This window comes from Callithrix jacchus, chromosome 6 (genome assembly GCF_049354715.1).
Source record: "Callithrix jacchus isolate 240 chromosome 6, calJac240_pri, whole genome shotgun sequence".
Taxonomy (NCBI): domain Eukaryota; kingdom Metazoa; phylum Chordata; class Mammalia; order Primates; family Cebidae; genus Callithrix; species Callithrix jacchus.
Window position 1 is genome coordinate 48,869,334 of NC_133507.1, and position 20,553 is coordinate 48,889,886.

A 20,553-nucleotide genomic window follows, 5' to 3' on the forward strand; every position below is an offset into this window, starting at 1 on the left:
AATTCCTTCAAACAAAATGATGTCCTCTTACCACAACTTCAAATCTTATCTCAGCACAGTATTGCATCCAAAAGACATAAATTACAGAGGTATCTTGAAGAGGCAATGGAAAGAGGAATCAGGAATACTACCACACATAATACAGAGAAGTTTTTGCTATAATCTTTTTTGGATAGACTTTTCTCTTATGTCCCTTGAATTAGGGCAGTCTATTCCCTAAATTTTTCATCTTTGTGTTTCCAAAAGCACATCTAGCCATTTTTTTTTTTTTTTTTTTTTTGCGTTATTGACCTCCATTTTCTTATGTAAGCAGAAGTCTTTACACTGTAATTCTACTTAGTGTTCAGGTCAGCATATTAGCAGCCCAGGAACCTGGCAGTGATAGCAAAGAACTCTCTTTTAGGGAGTAGGGAGAGGGTCAAAAACCACGAACATGTATCTTTAATATTTTTGCTCCTATAGCATTGACGAAAGATCACATTATCAAAAAAAAGGAAGAGTTCCTGTTTGAGGACCATTTTATCCAAAGTCAGGGCTGATCCCTATTTAGCCCTCTGAAGAGTAACAAGTATGCCGTAAGTGGTGTACCAGAAGACAATTTCAGGTCTAGGTACATAGTGACTCAATGAACATCTTCGTTCTTCTGCCTGGAACACTATTTTCCCATGTTTGTTGGCCTAGCAAACTCCAAACCATGCTTGAAGAACCAACTATTAACTCACACACTGAAACAGCTTCTCTGGCACAGATTGTTAGTTACCTTCCTTCCAGTCCATTATTTGCTTGTTTCTCATGACAGTACAACTTTCTATTTTTAGCTAAAAAGATAGCCTCCAAAAAGAAATAGTATGTTTCTATTTCTCACTTATTTTTCCCTTAGGTATGGCCATAAAACTAACTCCTTGCCAGTGGCATATGGGCTTAAAGAAGGTGTTAATCTGCTGAGCTATTTTATTAAGAGAATTCTGGGTGCCTTCAACTTGCCCAGTTTCCCCTTCCTGCTGGCTAGAATGAGGATGATGGTGAGAACTATTGTGGATTATGTGAATTAAGCAACACACTGGTGATGGCAGAGAAAACAGATGAAAGGAAACTAGAGCCTCAATACTGCGGAAGAGCCAACATACCAGCCCTGCAATTTCATGCCGAGAACTGAGGTATGAGAAAAACGATTTCTTTTAAGCTACATTAACTTTAGGTCTCAATATTCAAACTCAAGAACCCTCCAACATGTTCCGGTAATACTCTGCGCAGGTTTCTCTTCAGACACTGGTCTCTTTGTGTTCAATAAATATTGGATTTCTTACTTATGGATTCAGGGCAGGCAGGATATCTTATTATTACTTATATTCTGGTGTTAGGTACACTGTATGTTTGAAATAAAAATATGCTGACTGGATAGATGAATGAGTGGTTGAGTGAATAAATGAATAGATAATAGGTCATGTGATCAGTTTGTATTCACTAAGATTCAGATATGTTTACCTTATGACTTAATGTAGTTTCCCAACGAAATTTAGAGGACAATATTTAAATATAATAGAAAAAAGAACAAACTTTGGGCATTAAAAAAACATAAATTGGGGAAAGGACACCTTATTCAATAAATGGTGCTGGAAAAATGGGTAAGAATGAATGTAGGAGAATGAAGCTGGATTGGCTTAGGCCATTGGTTTCGGCAAATAATTCATTCATTGCTTAGGCAAATGAAACAAAAATAAAAATAAATAAATGGGTCTACTAAAATGAAAAAACTTCTGTACAGCAAAAGAAATAATCGGCTGAGTATAAACAGACAACCCACAAAGTGGGAGACAGTATTCACAAACTATGCAACTGACAAAGGACTCAAACCAATCAGCAAAGAAAAAAACTACTAATTCCATCAAAAAGTAGGCAAAAGACATGAATAGGCATTTCTCTTTTTTAAAATGTACCTGACTTGTGAGGGTACCCTGTCTAATGTATATTTCTAGTGTTTACAGACAGTAAATGTGTATATGTAGTAACTATTTACAGAACATGCATCCTTAAACTGTGACTTCTCACCTAGTGCAGAATTTTACCTTACCAGGGTGTAAAAACAAAACCTCTTATCAGCTCTGGAACAATACCTGCAGTTATTCCCCATCTATTTGGACAACTTAGTCAAATTGGGTTTATAACTATTAGGAATCACTGCACAGTTTATTTGGGTTGTATTTTGTTTTGTGTCTGAGTTCCCTCTCCCTCATCCCTTAGGGTCCAAAAGAGCAATGGAGGAAGTGACAGCTAATGTTGCAGTTCTTATTGAATGGCATAGGACTGGCATTATATAGCAGAAATGAACTACTGTACAATTTCTTGGGGTTAACCATCTTTAGTTAAATGGAATTTTAATTTAAATGAAGCTTTGCTAATTTTAAGTGGTAAGCATTTTGCATTAAAATATTCATATAATAAAAAAAAAATGGCTTAGGCCATTGGTTTCGGCAAAGAATTCATTCATTGCTTAGGCAAATGAAACAAAAATAAAAATAAATAAATGGGTCTACTAAAATGAAAAAACTTCTGTACAGCAAAAGAAATAATCGGCTGAGTATAAACAGACAACCCACAAAGTGGGAGACAGTATTCACAAACTATGCAACTGACAAAGGACTCAAACCAATCAGCAAAGAAAAAAACTACTAATTCCATCAAAAAGTAGGCAAAAGACATGAATAGGCATTTCTCAGAAGAGGATATACAAACAACCAACAAACATTTTTAAATGCTCAATACCACTAATTATTAGGGAAATGCAAATTAAAACCACAATGAGATACCACCTTACTCCTGCAAGAATGGCCTTAACTTAAAAAAACAAAAAACAATAGATGTTGGTGTAGTTGTAGTAAAAAACAAATAATAAATTAAAAATAAATAAATAAAGGAACACTTTTATACTGCTGGGGAAACAGTATGGAGATTTCTTAAAAAACTAAAAGTAGAAACACCATTTGATCCAGCAATCTCACTACTTGGCATCTACCAGCCATAAAAAGGAATGAAATAATGTCTTTTGCAGTGACTTGGATGGAGCTGGAGACCATCATTCTAAATATGGAACCAGCCTAAGTGCCCATAGACCAATGAGTGGATAAAGAAAATGTGGTATATACACAACATGGAATACTACTCAGCCATAAGAATGAAATAATGTCTTTTTTCAGCAACATGGGTGGAGCTGAAGGATGTTATTCGAAATGAAGTAACTCAGGAATGGAAAACCAAATATCATATTTTCTCACTTTAAGTGGGAGCTAAGCTATGAGTACATAAAATTATAAGAATGACATCATGGACTTTGGGGACTCAGACAGGGAGAAGGCTCCTTGGTAAATGAGGATAAAAGACTACAAATTGGGTATAGTGTACACTGCTCGAGTGATGGGTGCACTAAAATATCAGAAATCACCACTAAAGAGTGTATCCATGTAACCAAAACCACTTTTACCTCAAAACTTATTAAAATAAAAATATATATATTTTTAGAAATGAAAAGGATAACAGTTAATTTGAGAGAAAGAGATTAAAAGAATAAACTTCATAAGAAAAAAATGCTATAAAGGATTATGTACAGTGATTTTCTAAAATGATTGATGTAAACACTTACATAATTAATGTAGGATTAATTATGTAGGATTTAATATTTCTCATGTAGGATTCTCTTCTAATGAGCAGTCATCCACACAAAGTCCTAGTGCCTGGTTCTGTCCTTATTTTGTCTACTTTCATCAAGGTGGTCTTCTACTAATAGAGCAGAAGCTCTAAATAGAACAAGCTGTGAAGTTTCTCAGATCTTATCTGTACTCTCATAAATTCAGTTTCTAAGGTATAAGACCTCCTGACTTAACTGCTGAGTTGAGAACTAAAGAACTAAAAGCAGAAACACCATTTGATCTAGCCATCCCACTGTTGAGTATCTACCTAAAGGAAAAGAAGTCATTATATGAAAAAGACACACACACACGTGTGTGTTTGTAGCAGCATAGTTAGCAACTGCAGAGATATGGAACCAACCTAAATGTCCATCAACCAACAAGTGGATTAAGAAAATCTGCCACATATAAACCAGGGAATACTACTCAGTCATAAAACGGCTGAGTATTGGGTATCAGTGTTGCTACCACAGCTGCTCTTTTACCATTTATCTATTGCTGTCTCTTTGCATTTCCGTGTTCATGTGTATTTCCACAATGTTGTGTGAGAGAAATTCCCTGACCAGTCAGAAAAATCAAACTCTTGATTTATACATGACAATTTGCATTTTGTGCAGAATATCCATCTGGTCTGAGAGGGCCATTTCACCCATTCTTTACTCGCTCCAAGACTACGTCACCTGAACTCTTCTGTTGCTTCTAAAGGCTGTAGTGGTTTAAACAGGCCAAAAAGGGCAGTCAAATCTCAAGATGGCTCTTGCTTTTATGACACGACAGGCCCCATTTTCCTGATCTTTCTGACCACCAATAGCTATACTACTGATCCCTCGTGCTTTTAAATCTGTTTTCCCCTTTGGGGTTTTTCTTGACTTTGAGTGTCCACTGATCTCCTCCTCTCTTTTTAGCAAGTTAGACGTTATTACGTAGCCTACCCTTAGAATTCAGACACAAAGTGCAGCAGACAGAGGAAGCACCTCTGGAAATATTACTTCTCGTCAAGGTCCCTTCCCAGTCTCCACCATCCCCTAAGACACACACAGACACACACAAACACACACACACATTCACACATATCTCACACACACAAACCCTCTCTCCGTGACCTTTTTTATTCTCTTTTCAAAATTTCCCCTTCTACAACTACTCTGCAACAAGGGGCAAATGATCATGTTTATTTTGCAAAAGCTGCAGCTGGCATTCAAATTGCTGCTGTACTTGCAGAAAAGTCATTTTCAATATTTATTATTCTTTAACTCTTTCACAATCCACTTTAAGTGGTTTACTCTACTTATTAGATAAGACCTATAAAATGTGGTCCTATCCTTCAGAAGTTTTATTCTATGGACAAAAAGTGTATATACTTTTAAAATCTATATCCATGTAGTATGTTTTTATTGTTATGGCATAAATATTTGTCTATATACAACATGCCATAACATTGTACTATGCATTTTAACTTATTTCCATGCATCTGTATCTTGTTTGAAACACAACAGGAAGTTTGAAACCAAAGCCCTGGCAATATTGACTAAAGGGAGGGATCTGAATAAGTGATGTTATTTTCATTTAAAACAGATAATTTATTTCAGCTATGGCTTATATCCAAATTCTCCTGTGGCTAGATGGGTTCTATCTTATCTATTCATCTAGTGAATTGTTTTTTATTTTCACATTAATGCTGGTAGAGTTTACTTTAATCATGTACCTACATTGTACTAACTCAGTTATGAAAATATCTTATGCCCCTCATATAGGAAATTCGAAGAAAACCATACATTTACGTATTCTTTTTTATTTTTTTTGAGATGAAGTTTTGCTCTTGTTGCCCAGGCTGGAGTGCAGTGGCACAATCTCAGCTCACTGCAACCTCCACCTCCTGGGTTCAAGCGATTCTCCTGCCTCAGCCTCCCAAGTAGCTGGCATGCACCACCAGGCCTGGTTAATTTTGTATTTTTAGTAGAGACAGGATTTCACCATGTTGGTCAGGCCCGTCTCAAACTCCTGACCTCAGGTGATCATCCAGCCTCGGCCTCCCAAAGTGCTGGGATTACAGGTGTGAGCCACCACGCCCAGCTGTATCCATTCTTTCCTAATTTAACTCACATATTATTAGAGACAAATTCTGATGGCTCAGCTCGTCTTACTGCCTTTTATACAGTAATTTCACAAACTTCTAACTTTCTTATTCTATTGTCTTTGGTTCAGTTTAAATACTACTGTTTACAAGACTTTACTCAATATAATCCTTTCAATTTTTCCTACAGAATTTTAGGTTTCCTTCCTGAAATATCCTCCAAACTTCATTTCATGCAATAGTGCCAACACATTTCAAATTGATAGGCTTCAATCCAAGAAAATAAATGGCAGGAAGTTGAAATATGACTAGAGGAACTGTGTTTCCCAAGACCATTCATCAAAATTCTTGAAAAATAAACTGTGCATTTAATCATTCTTAATTTTATTTACAATGAATCTAGGTAAATTTCTTAGACATGGATGTTATGATAAAGCATCTTCTCAGAATGGGAATTATTTAATTACTTCCCTTTAATTAAAGATGCTAAGTATCTCTATCATGTTTTCTTTAGGCAAATACAGATGATATGCTATCTGACATAAAAATGCTTAATATGACATAGCTACAGGTATAAATAACTACTTTCCATGTTTGATTATATTAGTTAAAGTGCAGTTATTTTCACCCTTTAAAAAAATAACTCCTTAAACATGGTGAATAAATAATATAGGCCCATATTATGGGTGCTTTATGTTGTAAGACCAAGGGGGAAATCTTAAGTCCAGAGAAACAGAACTCAGTGCTTAGTAATGTTAAAAGTGGTCAAATTGATAGCCAGGAAAGACTGTTTCAAACTGATGAAAGGGTCTACCTTAACTAATAACCTGGTTTGAACATATGTATTTTAATTCTGAGATTAAATTATTAAATTTAATTATTGCAGATGCCTTTTTATTCTAAAATTGAAACCAAATCTAAGTGGGAAGGATGGGGTAGAGAAGGGTTTGCCTTTCTAAATTGGGTACATTTTAGCAGCACTCCCCTCACAAATGTGCAAAAGGAGTGGAGACCATGAGCTCTACAGAGACACCAACCCACTGACTACATGATGGGGTGATCGGATGGAGCGGCAGGCTGAAACCAAACAAATGAATAATTGATAAATATATCAAGTGAGGAAAGCAGTAGGTCAGAAAGGCACAAGCTGCTAGTTTAGAAAGACCAGTCCTGAATGCCTAAATCTGCCTCATTTGATTTTCGCAGTTGTTATCATTTTTGTTTAGAACTTTTAGAATGCTTTACATTGACAGAATAAATTAAACATATCTTCATCGATCCTCACTGCCCCTCACTGCTTCAGGAATGCTGATATAATCAACATTTTTTTCTATTAAAAATCAAACTCAGTAAAATTGCAATGGAATTTTAAAGTTTCCTTTTGTAGAGCACATTTTGGGAATAAAAATGGAAAAATCTATTAGGTTATTTAATAAATTAATTCATTCATTAGCAAGTACTTAATATATGATTCATTTAATTCCATTAGCAAAAACCCTTTATATAGCATAAGTCCTTTAATATAAAAAAGAAACATTGTTTTGTTGGAAACAGAGGGATATGTTTTATTTTTGCTTTGACATTATTATCAAATGAGATTGTAACATTTAGTCACATTTTTAGAGTTAACTGTGTGTAATGTTTTGTGTTTTTTACTTTTTTTTTTTTTAGAGAAGAGACATATTTTCTAACCTTTCTAATTCCTTTGGATCAGAAGTCCGCAAAGAACCCTGAAAATACATCTGGGACTTTTGCTGATGCTTTTCTTTGGGGGACTACACAAAAATTTTCACTACAGTAAGAATCTCTGTGTGCTTTTTTTTAAAAATAGTTTCCAGTCTCTTACAGAATACTTTTTACTTTAACATTAATATATCCTTTAAAAATCTACTTGGTGAGCCAGGCACAGCCTGTAACCCCAGCACTTTAGGAAGCTGAGGCTGGAGGATTGCTTCAAGCTCAGGAGTTTGAGACCAGCCTGACCAACACGGCAAAACCCTGTCTCTACAAAACAAAACAAAAATTAATAGGGTGCAGCAGCACATGCTTGTAGTCCCAGCTAAGGAGGGAACTAAGGAGGCTAAGGTGAGGCTAAGGTGAGAGGATGGATTGAACCTGAGAGGTTGAGGCTGCAGTGAGCAGCCTACTGAAGCCTTGTCAAGAAGTACATTCAATAAGCATTTATTTATTGAGCACTTTTTTATGCCAACACAGGGCAAGGCAATCAGGATACTATAATATAATATAACACCAATCAGCCTACACCTGAAAAGCCCACACCTTTATTCCAGTCCATTTGTATGTATTGCCTATTCATGTGCAGCATAGTCAGTCATTCATTTAATAGGCAGCAATGAGATAGTAACAGATTCCAGGAACTGTGCCAGTTCAAAGTTAGAAGTATGAATACAACGTATATTCAGTCTTCTGGGTACTCACAGACTAGCAGGAGAAAGAGAAAGTACCTAGTGAGAAATCTCTGTAAAAAATGCTTAAGGGAAATACATCAAAGGTACTTGTTGTAGCAAAGGTAATTAGCTTTATCTGAGGACATCAAGGAAATCCACACAACCATGGGACATGCTCAAAGCAATACTGCTAGACACACAGAGTCTTCAGTTTTCCTATTTAGATAGGCAGCAAGTTTCTTACCAATATGTCTCAATTTATCCTAAAAGAATACCACCCTCAGACCACCCACCAAATGACTCTGTCTCTGGGCACGGTTACCACTTGGCATCGCTGAGATGTGCAGTGAGTGTATTAATTACTGCTCGCCGTGTGATAAATGTGGTTGATAGTTTTTGATGAGCTCAGTGTGTTTTGTGGATCTTAGATTAATGATTCCAGTCTGACAGACAGCAAGCCACTAAACGGCTACCAGGTGGCAAAAATGTTGTGTTACCCTAGGTAGAATAGAAGAGAGTCATATAGCTGTGAAATCACTTCATAGAAGGGTTAATTACTGAAAAGCATATTTTTCCAAATAACCTTAAGCAGAAATTCGAGCTTTTTCTATTTTTACATTTGGAAAACAAACTGATTTCTTAGTGAACTCAACCAAAAACCAAAGAGATTATTCAGAGATAAAATACAGATTTGAAGTCACTGAAATATGGTGAGGGGTATCAACTTTAGAGTGCACGGCAAATGTGTAGCCTTTGGAAAGAAAGGGCTACATACATGTTAAGTAATTTAATTTTGTCACTTAGATATTTAACAGTTTAAATAGCCTAAGTACCTTTCTGAGAAGACATTTAGCAGAGGATATTTCCTCAGCTTCTTCAGAAAAACCCTACTAGTACATTATCTTAAATAAAGTACTTGAAAAAAGAAAAATAATTGATAGAACAGAGATATATTTCTGTTTCCTGTCTAGTAAAAACAGCAAAAATCCCAACATATGGTCCTCTTATCTCCTCAGCAGGTCATGAGCTTATTGAGGAAGGAGCCATTTGTCAATTATTCCTGTACTCCCAGAACATGGCACAGGGTCCAATATAGGGGTAAATGATTTTGTTGGGTCATTTAACAACCAAATTCAGACTATGGAGATTCAGCCTTGGCACACATTCCATCAGGTGAACAGGACCTCCATCCCTCATGAGTCAATCTGCAGAGAGACAGACAAGGCCAGTCAATGCACACATACAGACACAATGTATGAGGCCACAGTAAAAACAGAACTTAGTCACTTTCCTCAAAAAGCTTAATATGGTTTTTGAAGAAGGGTGGTTGTTAATGGACATGACTATTTTGTGTCCCAAGGACTAGAACATTGCAACCTGAAATTCTTTATGCAAGTTTTAATCTAAAATGCAGGTCTAACCTATGGCCTCTCTGCTTATGCAACTTTTATTGTCCTAGAAAACTGCTAAAGTAAAGTAAAACCTGATGTTATTTGCCAACGATGATTTTAAAAGGTCAATTATGTCATTCCTTGGCTAAAAACCTCTAATAATGTTTCCATTTCTCTTAGGGTAGAAAGCCAATGCTCACATAAAATCTAACTTCCCTTCTGCACCCTGAGCACTAGGGGCCTCTTCCATCTCAGCTTTTGCACTGTGCTTCCTGTTCCCTTGTCCCAGAACCTTCTCACATCCTTTCTATGTTCAAGTCTTTGCCTAAAGGTTACTTTCTCAATGAAGTTTAGCCCACGTACTCTGTTTACAATTGGAACTGAAAGGCATTAGTATATGCCACCCCAAAATATGCCACTTTGGCATAAGAATTATTTTGAACTGAAGACAACTGAGAAACAGTAGATAAAGGAAGGGCTTCCTGCCCTACCATTTTTTACATTTTGGCTAAAAGCAGGAAATATACTTTCCTTTGTGAAATGTCCTTCTCCTTTTTCATGAAAAAGAGAAGATTCATTACTAGAGATGACACTAACTTGAGTCTACTTAACAAAACTTACTTATTTACCTTCTCACAATTTACTGCCCCTCGGAGCACACACCTCCCCTTTCCTATGTCTAGTCACTTCTCCATAGTTTATCATCCTATGTTGAGATGCTATATAAGCCCCAAGTTTTAACCTCCCCATTAAGTTACTCCTCACTGAGCTTTCCCACATGTACGTGCACTGCACACATACATAATCTGTTTTTTATTTTTCTCCCGGTGATCTATCTTTTATCAGTTTAATTCACAGACCTCAGGTACTGAACCTAAAAGATGGTAAGGGACAATATGTTTTTCATCCCAACAGAACCTTTTTCTTTTAGCATTTTCTATCCTACTTGTGTTTTATTTTCTGCATAGCACCTAGAGTGCTCTAACATTCTTCATGTGTTTAGGGTTGACTTCCCTCTTCCAGAAAGTAAACTCCGGGAGGACAGAAATTTTTATCTCTTTTGTTCTCTGATGTATCCTCAGTGCCTTAAGGAATGTCTGACACATAGAATGCATTCTTGAATGAGTCAATTAACCAAACAATTATAACCACCATGATCTTTGCATATGAGAGCTACACATAAGAAGCTGATAGAGATTATCAGAAAATAAGAGTGCAATTTCTTATTGGGATTGCAGAGAAAGAATCACGAAGAAGTCACACTAGAAATTTACTCTTCTCAACATTCATTATAAAAGGTTTTTATAAGAATCCATAAAAACATTGTTTTAACAAGAAGAAAAATCCAAATAAATTATTCTCATTTTGAAAGCAATTTTAGAGTTTTTGGAATAATGGCAAATGCCTATGCATACTACAAGAATATTTACCAGCAAATAAAGACTTCAGTCTTCATCATGTATATTTTTAAAAGCATCAGGTAACCTACCCTTACAGAGAAATTTTCTCTCCAATTTCACACATATATAAATGTGCTATGTGAATATCATGTTTCAGTCACTATCCTAACTTCATATTAAATGACTAGCCCAAAGTCACCAACAAAATTGCTTTTATATACCCAACACATACCTGTAAAACCCTATATGTAAAATATTTTCTTATTTATTTCCATAATCAGTTTTAATGTTTTATGATTTTTTTAAATGACCTCTAGGAATAGAACTCAAAATAACCTTATACTTATATAAAATACAGTTCAACTAATAGCAATTAACTTGAGAACCTTGATCAAAATAAATTAGATGAGAGGCAGAAGTGAACAATATTCTGAGCAGCATGCCTACATTGTTTCTAAACTGGGATAAATTTCTACTAAATATTGTTATCTATTTTCTTACATTTAAGATATGTTGGGCTTTGGGTATGTAAAAATGACTCAATAATCTTGACTGTACAAGTTACCATAAAAGAAAAACCATTTTCTAATCTTGTAAGATACACTGTTGAATCACTATTAAATTCAAATTTAATTTAGTTATATTTCATTTAAATCAATGACACTATTGATTATATGATGCATCATTACTCTATGTATCACTAAGAAAGAATAAAACACTGAAAATTAAGTGTAAGATGTCTTTGATGCTAATACACATTCCAATTTCAGAGATTTTTAAAGGGGGAAAATGTCTATCTGAATCAATGAGTCATTTTCCAATATTTAGGGTATTTATAACCAGGGTGGCCAAATATCCTCCTTTTCTACCAATGAAACAATAAGAGCAAATTAATTATTTGAATAAGCTACTATCGAGGGAGGTTGTTCTTGTGACACTGAAGATGATCAAATACTAGATTCAAGAAAAATTATTAAATAGCCTATAGTGGAATAGTTCTGGCTAGCATGAGAAAAGTAATTAATCATGATCCACAAGTTCAAAATCTAGAAGAAATTAGCCTTAATCTAAAAGAAATTACATTTTAGTCAAAGTTTTTGAAGGAAATGCTAAGCTGCAAAAAAGTATTGTCTTAGAAAAATATTGCTCCTTCTTAAATTCATGAAATAATTGATTTTCTTAAACTGCTTTTATTGAAATCCTGAATTTTCACACAATGACTTTGTCTAATAAAAATATTCACCAGTATGATCTTTTATATCTAATTCTTTTTCATGCTGTGCTTTAATGGGAAACTAGAAAATGTCATTCTAAAAATTGTTTTGACAAATAGCAGATAAATCACAAAACATAAGCAAGAAAATGTTTAAAATGAGGATGGATTTGGCAGTCAGATAGCCAAGAAAAAAAAAATAAAAACTACTAGTATAAAGATTGAAAGCACTTATAAAATGTTAAGAATGCATAACTAGATCTTTCAAAATGGGAATTATAAACAATAAGAATGTCATGCAATTTTATTTTACACACAACCATGTAAGTAAATGTACCATTTGATTTAATAATGAAGATATGAAAAAGATAAACTGTTAACAAAATATAGTCTGCAATAGCTTCTTTCAGAAATGATGTATACATTTTAAAAGGAGAGAGTCAATAGATGTAAGATTAAAAAACATTCATCTCTTTCTCACAGCAGGGTGACTAAGCCTGCTGTCATCAAACATGTTACCTCACTGTTCCCTGATGGAGTTCCTTTAATAGGATGAAATGAATGCAAGTGTTTAACTATTTTAACATATCAACAACAGAAAATAAAAGCAGCTATTGAAACAAATTATCTGACTTCCCACTAATTAAATATGTTGATATCATTAGACAGAATGGTGGATGCCTAAAACTTTTATACAGGTTGAGCATCCCTAATCTAGAAATCAAAACTCTAAAATGCTCTAAAATCTGAAACTTTAAGCACTGACATGATACTTAAAGGTCATACTCAAAGGAAATACTTATAGGAACATTTCGGATTTCCTACATTTGGATTAGAGATACTCGACAAATAAGTATATGTAAACACAGCAAACCTCATACTATTGTAGTTTGTTTTATTGTGCTTTGCAGATAATGCATTTTTTTTAAATTGAAAGTTTGTCGCAACTCTGTGCCTAGCAAGTCTTTGAGTGCCATTTTTCCAACAGCATGTGCTCACTTCATGCATTTCTGTGTCACATTTTGGTAATTCTCATAATATTTCAAACTTTTTCATTAATGTTTTATCTGTTATGCTGATCCGTGACCAGAGATCTCTCATGTTACTATTATAATTGCCTTGGGGTTTCATGAACTATGCCTATATAAGGTGGCAAACTTAATCAATAAATACTGTGTTCTGACTAATCCACCGGTCTGACCACCATTCCCCTATCTCTCCCCCTCTCCTCAGCTTCCCTTTCCCTGAAACACAACAATATCAAAACTAGACCAATGAGTAACCCTAATATGGCATCTAAATTTTCAAGTAAAAGGAAGAGTCATATGTCTCTCACTTTAAATAGAAAGCTAGAAATGATTAAGCTTAATAAGGAAGGTGTGTCTAAAACTGAGATGGGCCAAAAGCTAGACCTCTTGTGTCAAACAGTTAACCAAATTGTGAATGCAAAGGAAAAGTTCTGGAAGGAAATTAAAAGTGTCATTCCAGTGAACATTCAAACGATAAGAAAGCAAAGCAGCCTTATTGCTGATATGGAGAAAGTTGTGGTCTGGATAGAAGATCAGAATATTCACAACATTCCCTGAAGCCGAAGACTAATCCACAGCAAGGCCCTATTTCTCTTGAATTCTACAAAACTTGAGAGAGGTGACAAAACTACAGAAAAAAGTTTGAAGCTAACAGAGTTTGGTTCATAGGTTTAACGAAAGAAACAATCTTCATTACATAAAAGTGCACGGTGAAGCAGCAACTGCTGATGTAGAAGCTACAGCAAGTTATCCAGAAGATCTAGCTAAGATTATTGATGAAAGTGACTACACTAAACAACAGATTTTCAATGCAGATGGAACAGCCATCTATTGGAAGAAGATGCTATCTAGGACTTTCATTACAAGGAAGAGAAATCAATGCCTGGCTTCAAAGCTACAAAGAACAGGCTGACTCTCTTGTTAGGTAGTAATGCAGCTAGTGACTTTAATTGGAGTCAATGGTCCTTTACCGTTCCAAAAATACTAGGGTTCTTAAAAAATATGCTAAATCTACTTTCCCTGTGCTCTGTAAATGAAACAATAAAGCCTGGGTGACAGCACATCTGTTTATGGCATGATTTGCTGAATATTTAAGTGCTATTGTTGAGAACTACTGCTTAGAGGGAAAAAAGATTCCTTTCAAAGTACTACTGCATTGACAATGCACCTGGTCACCCAAACGCTCTGATGGAGATGTACAAATATATTAATGTTGTTTTCGTGCCTGCTAACACAATGTTCATTCTGTAGCCTGTGGATCAAGGAGTAATTTCAACTTTCAAGTTCTATTATTAAGCAATACATTTTGTAAGGCTAAAGCTGACATAGACACTGAATTCCTCTGAAGGATCTGGGCAAAGTAAACTGAAAACCTTCTGGAAATGATTCACCATTCTAGTGTCATTAAGAACATTTGTGATTCATGGGAGAGGTGAAAATATCAACATTAACAGTTTAGAATAAGTGGATTCCAATCCTCATGGATGACTTTGAGGGGTTCAAGAATTCAGTGGAGGAAGTGCAGATGGTAGAAATAGCGAGAGAACTAAAATTATAAGTGGAGACTAAATACATGACTGAATTACTGTTATCTCATGAAAAAAATTTCAGAAGATGGGAAATTGTTTCTTATAGATGAACAAAGAAAGCGGTTTCCTGAGATGGTATTTACTCTTGGTGCAGATGCTGTGAACATTGGTGAAATGAAAACAAAGGATTTAGAATATTGCATAAATTTGCTTGATGATGCCATGGCAGAGTTTAGGAAGAATGGCTATAATTTTGATAGAAGTTTTTCTGTGGATAAAAGGCTATCAAGGAATGTCAAATGCCACAAAGAAATCTCTGGTGAAAGGAAGAATCCAGACACGCGGCAAACCTTATTGTTGTCTTATTTTCTTTAACTGCCACAACCACCCCAACCTTCAACAGCCACCACACTGATCAGTCAGCAGCCATTAATATCCAGGGAAGACTCTTTACCAGTAAAAGAATTACAACTCACTAGTGTCAGGTGACTGTTATCATTTCTTAACAATATTTTAAAATTAAGATATGTACTTTAAAAAAAAGCAATGCTATTGTACATTATAACTACATAATGTAGCCTAAAAAGTTAGACTATATTATAGTGTAAACATAACTTTTTACATATGCTTGGAAACCAAAAATCAGTGTGCCTCGTTTTATTGCAGTATTTGATTTATTGCAGTGGTCTGGAACTGAACCTGCAATATCTCCAAGATATGCCTGTATTCAAAATTCAAAACCCAAAACACTTCTCTTCCAAGCATTTCCAATAAGGAGTACTCAACCTGTAGTGCCACTAAAATTGAGATTTACTAATTAAAGGACAAACTAGGTCCAATACAAAACAGGTTTCTCAAACTCTTTGCTAATCTCTCACAAATAGAAGTGCTTAATATCTGTTAGAGAGACTGCGTGGGGTATTTTAAATCTAAACTGTAATTTCAAAAATTCACTCCTTCCTAATTATTATCACTCCATATGTAGGAAATTAGCTACATTATTTATAGGTCATACTGCCTTAGAGATATCTATAGTAATGAAATAAATCCTCAGAATCTAGGAAACCTTTGTCTGAAACCCAAGACACCTTAGTAGTCTATACCTATTTTTTTATTCTCCAAGCCACCCATAAGTCAACAAGGTATCACTTAAAGAAAAATCACTTGGAAAAAGAGCATTGATTCTCTAACTGAGCCAATTTAAAATTTGTATAGTTTTGGCCCTGACATATCCTTAAGTCAAAATGGAAAATAAAACTCCCTGATTCCCTATTCTTTGATTAACTCTCCTTTTTTTCCAGCCTGTTTTGCTCATTTCCTTGGCTCCTTTCTCCCAAGGCTCCCAATTTTCTCACCCAGTCTTTATTCACAGATGATAACTTAAACTTTTGTGGGGTAAGGACCTCACAAATTATTTATTTTAGTAACATTTACAGTTCCTAAGATGGTACCTAGAGAAGGATTAACAGTGTATCACCAAAAGTGGAGTTTCTGGAGATGGTTTCTAGACGCCCCTTGGTGCAAAGAATTAAGCCTAAACTTCTACACTAAGTTAAAGTATTTTTCATATTTCACATGTCACAACTATATTTCCCTCCAGCTTTTATTCTACCTTTTATTAAGAATTTTACTTGGAAACATGTAGGATTTTCCAGGATAAAGAAACTCTTTACACAAAGAATTTCATGAAACTCATCTCGTTCCCTGCAAAAGGAGTTTTGTATATAGAGCAATATCCAACTCTAGTGAGTAGTTCTACAGAGTTTTCTAAGCAATTATGATCAAATGTTTTCATTCTGTCTAGTCATCGTGAGCTAATGAGATTAAATTCGCAGCTTTTCAGCAAGGCTGATGTAACATTCCTACTATCACATCCTTTAAAATAAGGACTGTTGCCTGAGGGTACCTAAGAACATGTGGCCAAAGGCAAAAAGAAAGACGGTTTTTGCAGTTTAGAACATTTTAAACTCAGAACATGGACTGTATATTTTTGGTCAGATATTTTCTTTAAGTAGCAGTAATATGCCCATCTTGTAGCCACAGTTTTAAATTTTCAGTCCTCACCCCTCCAACACAACACAAAACAAAGTGAGAAGGAGGAGGGGGAAGAGAGAAGGAAATGGTGGGGGCTGGAGGGGAGATGATGCCCTTCTGTCATACAAAATCTCTCTAGTGCTAATATTGAAACTGGCCAATACCAACACTGGCCAAAACAACAAACTCCTCTGTTGAAATTGAACTAGGGTATAAGGAAACAACCAAGGTATCGCAATTGAAATAACTTTGCCACAAATTTAATCTCGATGTCTTTAATATCATGGTTCCCAGCCCTTCATGCTCATTAGCATCTCCTGGGAAGATTTAAAGCTGTACTGATGCCCTAAAGCCACTCTCCTGATTCTGACGTGGTTGGTCTAAGGTGCAGCCTAGGCACCGGAGATTTAAAAGCTCCCAGGGAAATTGTATGTGCAGGTACTCAGCATTTATCAAAAGATAGAAGACAGAGCTATTCCAGACACCTGTTTGAACTGATTGATGGCGCCCCAGCTTCATTAGATGTCTACCTAGTGTGGAATCTTTGTAGCATCCCCCACATTTGATCCATGAAACAGGGGCAATAGGAGATCACAGTCTTACATAGTAGCTCTCTGACCTATTAATCAACGGGTTGTTCCTCTCTCGTTCTCTCTGTGGGTTCTGACTCATGCATGCTGCAGTAGAGAAAAAAGACAAACAGCCTAGCCAATAAACGACCGCTGCTATGCGATCGCCTTTCTTTGACAGTAAAAGGCCAGAAACTGCCTTTCAGTAATGCAGAGATGGTGTAGGAACGATGCTGCCATCTGGCTGCCTTCCTAGGCATCTCACTCTTCCTTCCAAAAAAAGGCAAGTGATTAATCATACGCTCCTACATTAGACACAGGCTTCACTATTCCACTGCAGTGAAGGCCCTGTAGTGACAGGCAGAGCCCAAAGGGAGAGCAGAGCAGCCCTCTGGGTAGTCCAAGTAGAACAAATGCTTGCCTTAAAAAAAAAAGTTTTTTTTTTTTTCTTTTTGAGACAGGGTCTCATTCTGTTGCCCAGGGAAGAATGCAGTGGCACCATCTCGGCTCACTGAAGCCTCCACCTCCTGGGCTCAAGGGGTTCTCCTACGTCAGCCTCCTGAGTAGGTTATAGTTGGGACTATAGGCATGTGCCACCACATCCAGCTAATTTTTTGTTTGTTTGTTTTTACAGACAGGGGTTCAGCATGTTGCCCAGGCTGGTCTTGAACTCCCGGACTCGACTGATCCATCTGACTCGGCCTCCTGAAGTGCTGGGATTACAGGAGTGAGCCACTGCACCTGGCAACACCTTTAAAAATGTCTTCACCCACCTGTTCACCTTCAAAGTTGTTCTTTCAGGGCTTTCTGAATTGAGGTTAGTCCAAATGGGATTAGGCAGTTTTCTTACCAGGAAGGATTTAACACACTGGTTCTCGAGTTTCCTACACCTTAGGATCACCTCGGGGAGGCTTGTGAAAATGCAGATTGCTGGGCTCCACTCCCAGAACATCCAATTCAGTGGTTCCAGGTTGAAGTCTGAGAACTTGCAATTGTAACAAGCTCTCAGTTGACACTGCTGGTCTGGGAATGACACTTTGAAAACCACTGGTGAAATTATCAAAAATTAATTAATTGCTAACAGTAATCTTATAAACCCATTAGCCTCCTCAGTCAAGGAGACAACACTGGGTAAAGAAGCCATAGACAGTGGCAGTGATCAGGATCAAGAGATGTTGCCAATCTGGGGTTGTTCCTAGATATCTGTGGAATCACATACCAAAAACGCCAGGTAAGAAGTTGTATGGATGAGGATTGGGCAAAAAATGCCTCATCATTGTTTTGCCTGGGGTCCTCAGGGACTTCTGGGAAACACTGCATTGTCTCTTACCTAAATATTAAATCATCCCAGTGCATCTAATTTGGTGGGGTGTAGACCTGTTTCACAAACCAAAATAACCAGCTGCAACCACTGAGGATTTGATAGACATACCCTGACAAGACAAATTAAACAGTTTGCATTCTCATAGCACCATCTAGTGGAATTTGGGGATTTTTGTTTTACATCAAATCGCCTAAAATGGAGGTAGTTTATACTATTATGACAGAGAGAGAAGGCTGCACCATTTGCTAATTGAGGTGCAATGCAGACAAACAAAAACAGGAAAAATGTGGCTATGTGAAAGATACTTTTTTAACCAGATACAATATGTTCTATAAAAACAGAGCAAAGGCATTGTTGAAAAACTTGTATGCACAAGGAAATATGTACAAACAGCTTTTCCACAATAGTTTTGTAAAACTACGTAGTAAAAGTGGGAGGATCATACTATATAGAAATATATTATGTTTGCATGCTGTGTTTATCTGCCACAGCCTCAAACCTCCTCATGGCAACTTATTAACAATTATATGAAAATACAGGAACAAAGCTCATGTTCTGTTAGAACAGGATTCAAATAACCACATACATTTCAAAGAGTTGAACAAATTGAATTCTCTGTTTTCTACTGTAGAGTCCAGGAAGATACAGAGTAAGGAGGAAAACAGAGTTGGCAAGTTGCTGCTGGTGATTCTGAGAAGGGATCAGAAAGAGAAAACAAAAAGCAAGATATTAAAAATCTGCTTTACTGGTCCACAAAACGCTTTCTGCAAAACTCTGTTCTGGGTGAGCTGATAGTTTAAGGGTACCTGTGTCACTAAATAATTTGAACTCAATGGATATTAATAAGGAGTTTTCTTTTTCTAATCATATGATTGGTCAAATTCTGCTTTTTTGCCCCTGAATGATATCTCAGGTAGATTCCATTGACAACTGATTATTTTCATAGTTTATATAAATCACGTCACTTTACCTAGCTGAGCTTGTAAAACAGATGACCCAGAGGGTTCTGGCCTGCCTCTCTTCCCATGACTCTAAAACCATGAAGCCAACCTGGTTGCACAAAACCTCCTCTTTCTCCGTATCAAGATCTAGCTTCTTTTTTTTTTTTTTTAAGACGGAGTATCGCTCTTGTTACCCAGGCTGGAGTGCAATGGCGCGATCTCGGCTCACCACAACCTCCACCCGCTGGGTTCAGGCAATTCTCCTGCCTCAGCCTCCTGAGTAGCTGGGATTACAGGCACGTGCACCGTGCCCAGCTAATTTTTTGTATTTTTAGTAGAGACGGGGTTTCACCATGTTAACCAGGACGGTCTCGATCTCTCGTGATCCACCCACCTCGGCCTCCCAAAGTGCTGGGATTACAGGCTTGAGCCACCGCGCCCGGCCAATATCTAGCTTCTTTAATGACTTCAGGTGATATCAGAGAAGAAGAAACAAAAGTCTCTTCATCTGATTCTTTTTGTTGCAGAATTTTTTGCTGGGTATTGCTGCTCGTCTGGAAAACACCAAATACCAGTTGGTGTCCTCTCAGTGTCGAAATACTGCTTACCTTAGGGGATACTGTGTAAGTTCAGAGGGCCTTGAAGAGTCTCCCTGATACGACAGACTCAACTCCAGCACAGTCTCCCCTGCCCCTCTGCAGCTTCCCCCCATTAGCGTCTTTCCACTAGAGTTCCTACAGCATGTAAACAGGACTCAGGTGGAAGTACTGCTAAGAGGACTCAAGTTCCGCAGCTGCCTTTCACCACGCCCACTCAGCCTTTGGGAGATTTGTACATTCTTGTCATTCCAGGTGCAGAATCATCTCTGCTCCACAGCAGCCACCTTCTTTCTTTCTTTTTCTCCACAAGCTTCTTCTCTTGACTCAGGCAGCGGCTGATCAAGGAGATAGCCAGCCGGG

The 20,553-nt window shown here is 36.7% G+C and overlaps 1 long non-coding RNA gene across 1 annotated transcript; it reads left to right on the top strand.

Annotated features, from left to right (window-relative positions):
• The first annotated feature begins 886 nt into the window (after nucleotides 1–886).
• Nucleotides 887–19,476, top strand: LOC144576751 (uncharacterized). Its single transcript, XR_013519218.1, has 3 exons — nucleotides 887–1,157; nucleotides 17,964–18,146; nucleotides 19,285–19,476. It is a non-coding gene; the product is annotated as an uncharacterized LOC144576751 (long non-coding RNA).
• The last annotated feature ends 1,077 nt before the right edge of the window (nucleotides 19,477–20,553 follow it).